Genomic DNA, 4,817 nt, shown 5'->3' on the forward strand with positions numbered 1-4,817 from the left:
CAAATGCCAAATGACCATAGAATGATTGACCTTGAGTTCTTAGGCAATTTCTCATGTAGTTATAAAGATCAGCTTCGATGATTGCTCTCAACTGGTCATTGTCAACTTCCAGTGGCCGGCCACTGTGCTCCTCAGCTTCAAGGCTCTGTCTCCTTTGCAAAACATCTTGAACCACCACTGCACTGTACGCTCGCTCATTAGCTGTTCCTGGGCCAAGTGCGTTGTTGATGTTGTGAGTTGTCTCCACTGTTTTATGACCCATTTTGAACTCGAATAAGGTGTGCATGGTCTGGGGGATGGACAAGCTTGTAGCTCTGACTCCAGCGGGGCAAAAGCAATATATGTAACCTAAATATTTGTACCCCCATAATATTCTGAAATAAAAAATATATATATTAAAAAAGAGGGCCGGGTGCGGTAGCTCATGCCTGAAATCCTAGCACTTGGGAGACTGAGGTGGGTGAATTGTTTGAGCTCAGGAGTTCGAGACCAGCCTGAGCAAGAGCAAGACCCTGTCTCTACTGAAAAAATAGAAAGAAATTAGCTGGACAACTAAAAATATAGGGAAAAAATTAGCCGTGCATGGTGGCACATTCCTGTAGTCCCAGCTACTCAGGAGGCTGAGGCAGAAGGATTGCTTGAGCCCAGGAGTTTGAGGTTGCTGTGAGCTAGGCTGACACCATGGCACTCTAGCCCGGGCAACAGAGTGAGACTCTGTCTCAAAATAAATAAATAAATAAATAAAAAGAAAATTGCTCACATTTGCTTTTTGTCTAACATCATTTCCATAGTCTAAAATAAATATAAAATAAACAATTAAGTCATTAGCAAAAAAACATAAAGAGAGAAATGTGTATTAAAATGATGCATAACATAACCACATTTATTTAAGAATGTATTCCAATATCAAACAACAAATTTCAACAATGCTGAAACTGCAATTACTTTTGCACCAACCTAATAGTTTTTCATTGTATGTATTGTATTGTATTTTATTTTATTTTATTTTATTTTTTTTGAGACAGAGTCTCACTCTGTTGCCCAGGCTAGAGTGAGTGCCGTGGCGTCAGCCTAGCTCACAGCAACCTCAAACTCCTGAGCTCAAGCGATCCTCCTGTCTCAGCCTCCCGAGTAGCTGGGACTACAGGCATGCGCCACCATGCCCGGCTAATTTTTTTTTTTCTATATATTTTTAGCTGTCCATATAATTTCTTTCTATTTTTAGTAGAGGTGGGGTCTCGCTCTTGCTCAGGCTGGTCTCGAACTCCTGAGCTCAAACGATCCGCCCACCTCGGCCTCCCAGAGTGCTAGGATTACAGGCGTGAGCCACCGCGCCCGGCCCATTGTATGTATACCACAATTTGTTTATCCACTCATCTGTTGATGGGCATTTGAGTTGTTTGCAGTTTGGGGCTCTTACAAATAAAGCTGCTATGAATGCTCATGCACTCATGTACAAGTGTACATGACATATGCTTTCATTTCTTTGGGGAAAAATGTCCAGGAGTATAATGGCTGGATCACATGGTAAGTGTATGCTTAACTTTTTAAAAAACTACACAATAGTTTCTAAATTGTGCCATTTTATATTCATACCAGCAGTTGTTCCACATCCTCACTAACACTTGGGTGTGGTCAGTCTTTGACATTCTAACCATTTTGATAGGTTTGTAATGATACTGCATTGTGGTTTAAATTTGCATTTCTCTAATGACTAATGTTGTTGAGCATTTTTTCATGTGCTTTATTTACCCTCTTCTTTGGTGAGGCATCTGTTCAAATATTTTGCATGACCTTCTCCTAGCCTCTCCTCTCCCCCAGCCTTTTAAATTGGGTTGTTTTCTCATTACTGAGTGCTGAGAATTCTTTAGACATTCTGGATGTAAGTGCTTTACTAGATATATAATTTGCAAATATTTTCTCATGGTCTGTAGCTTGTCTCTTCATTCTCTTGACAGTGTTTTCTGAAGATCAGAAATTTTTAATCTTTATAAAGTCCAATTTATCAGTTTGTTCTTTTATGGATAATGCTTTAGATCATTTTGGTCTATATTCCATTTTGAGTTAATTTTTGTATATGTTGTGAAGTGTACATCAATGTTCATTTTTTTGCATATGTATATTCAATTGTTTCAGCACCATTTATTGAAAAGACTATCCTTTCTTCACTGGATTGCCTTTACACCTTTGTTGAAAATCAGTTGTCCATATATGTATAAGTCTATTTCTAGGTCCTCTATTCTGTTTTGCTGATCTAGTTGTCTATTTTGAGGCCAATGCTACCTTGTCTTGATTATTATTGCTTAGTAAGACTTGAAATCAGATAGTGGTTTTCCTCCAACTTTGCTCTTCTTTTTCAGTTTGTCTTGGCTACTATGGGTCCTCTGCATTTCCATATAAATTTTAGAATCAGTTTATCAATGTCAAAAAAAAGCTTGCTGAGATTTTCATTAGGATTGCATTGAATCTACAGATTAATTTATGAAATAAATACTAATCATTGATGATGACTATTGTAATTGTGCCTGCCTAGTGGATGCCAAATGATTCTATTAAAACATGAGAATCAATGCGCACTCAGCCCTGCGCGGCCTGACAAATTTCCTTTTACATATACGCCTGCTGCAACAGCCTCTTGTGTCTCCTCCTACCTTCTCCATTTTCCTAGTCCCTGCAGGTCTTCACTGGAATATTATTTGGAGAAAGTGTCATAGAAGGTCTGTGCTCACAGCTGGTCACAATTACAGGCAGAATTCCATCCGAACAGACTTATCAACATGAAGAAGATGATGAGGATGTCTATCAAGGCTCCATAGAGGGTACTTATGAGCCCTGTGATGCCTACAAGTTGGAGCAGACCCCACAAGGATTCTGGTCTATTGTGAAGGCTCCCAGCCTGCTCTACAAGCATATAGTTGGAAAGAGAGGGGACACTAGGAAGAAAATAGAAATGGAGACCAAAACTTCTATTAACATTCCTAACCCCGGACAAGATGGAGAAATTGTAATCACTGGCCAGCACTGAAATGGTGTAATTTTAGCCGGAACTCTGATTGGTGTGTTCTTTTGGACACTTTTAGAAGAAAGCAGCCCTTCAGTCACTTCCTTGCCTTTTTCCTCAATGAAGTTGAGGTTCAGGAAGGATTCCTGAGGTTCCAGGAAGAAGTACTGGAGAAGTGTTCCGTGGATCATGGCCTTGTAGCAGCATTTTCCAGAATCCCAAAAAGCTTCATCTAACTGTTGGGATGGTGTTACTTTTGAGTGAGGAAGAGGTCCAGCAGACATGTGAGATGCTACAGTAGTGTAAAGAGGAATTCATTAATTCAATAATTCATTTCTGGGGGTGGTCCCTGGAAGTAGAGATGGCAAGGATAGAATACATGAATGTTGATCCTGGCATGGTGGATCAAAGTCCACATGAAAGGTGGCTCCAGCAGGCTGCAGAAATTAGTTGATCAAGTGCTGGAATGTTTTCAGGCATCTAGACTAATAGTGAAAGTGGAATAGTGTGAAATTGCATGCTACATGAATACACTATTCAGGGAAGACCCCAATGCTGAAGGCAGGTGCAATCTCTACACAGCGGATGGCAAATATATCTTCAAGGAAAGAGCATCATTCGATGGCCAAAACATTTTAAAATTGTTTGAGAACTTCTACTTTGATTCCCTAAAGCTCAACTCAGTTGACATCTCTCAGAGGTTCACAGTAGACAGCTTTGGAAACCACGCCCCCTCTGGACAAACTGACTTCGCCTGAGATGGATCTTGGAAAGTAGGAGAAATTGAACATCCTCACAAGATGCTGAAGAAAATGGTCTTCATTTTAATGGCCAAGGAGGGATGTGGAAATTTGGATGGTGACTTTCCTGGGTGGTTCTCTGTGGACTCAACATTGCCTCTGTTGGCTGCTCATGGCCATCAAACTGTCAGCCAAGATGAGGAGAACTTGGCCTATAACCCTTGGCTTATTCTTTTTTCTTCAATTTTTTTTTTTGTGGTAAAATATATATCACTAAAATTTACTGCCTTAGCCATTTTTAAGCGTGCAGTTCAGTATTATTAAATGCATTAGTAATGTTGTGCAACCATCACCACCGTCTCTGCAACTTTTTCATCTTGTAAAATTAAAACTCTATACCCATTAAACAATACCCGGCAACCACCAATACATAAATAAATAAATAAATAAATAAGCAAATAAATAAAATATAAGAATCACTGCTACTACTGATTGCTACTTGTTAAATGCATCTATATACCTGCTGCTAACAAAGAAATGTAAATATATACCATCTTGCCCTTTTTCAGTCAAAATAATACACAATTGAATATGCAAAAAAAATCCCCACTTAAAATAATCTTATCTTCACACAGGTGTATTAGAAATTTTTAATTTACCTGGAGGAAGACTGATACTTGTTGACACATAGGGGACTAGTAATTCCCAAGTGAGAACAACAGCACAGAAAATGTACAGAGTTGTAAGAGGAAAACACTGAAAGAAAGAATGGCAAGAAATTTGATGTGGGCAAATGTGGACATAAGATTTAACGTAGGAGTTCGAGGCTGCAGTGAGCTATGATTACACCACTGCAATTCAGCCTGGGTGACAGAGCCAAACCCTATGTCAAAAAAAAAAAAAAAAAATCTAACCTAGGGTGGTATTATGTAGGTTTAAAATGATTCCAAACACTTATATAGTTTGCTCCTTGAGAGATACATGTTTTGCTGTGAAAAGAACTTGGCTGACTCGGGAAAGGGGGGGGTGGGGAAAAAATATGAAACTATTGTTTTTAACTTGCACTGTTCACTTAA

The 4,817-nt window shown here is 39.1% G+C and overlaps 1 pseudogene; it reads left to right on the plus strand.

The window, feature by feature from the left end:
• Positions 1–296: 296 nt before the first annotated feature.
• On the plus strand, positions 297–3,759 carry LOC138395960 (activating signal cointegrator 1 complex subunit 1 pseudogene; annotated as a pseudogene).
• Positions 3,760–4,817: the final 1,058 nt, after the last annotated feature.

The sequence above is a fragment of the Eulemur rufifrons genome, chromosome 15 (genome assembly GCF_041146395.1).
Source record: "Eulemur rufifrons isolate Redbay chromosome 15, OSU_ERuf_1, whole genome shotgun sequence".
In the NCBI taxonomy this organism is placed as follows: domain Eukaryota; kingdom Metazoa; phylum Chordata; class Mammalia; order Primates; family Lemuridae; genus Eulemur; species Eulemur rufifrons.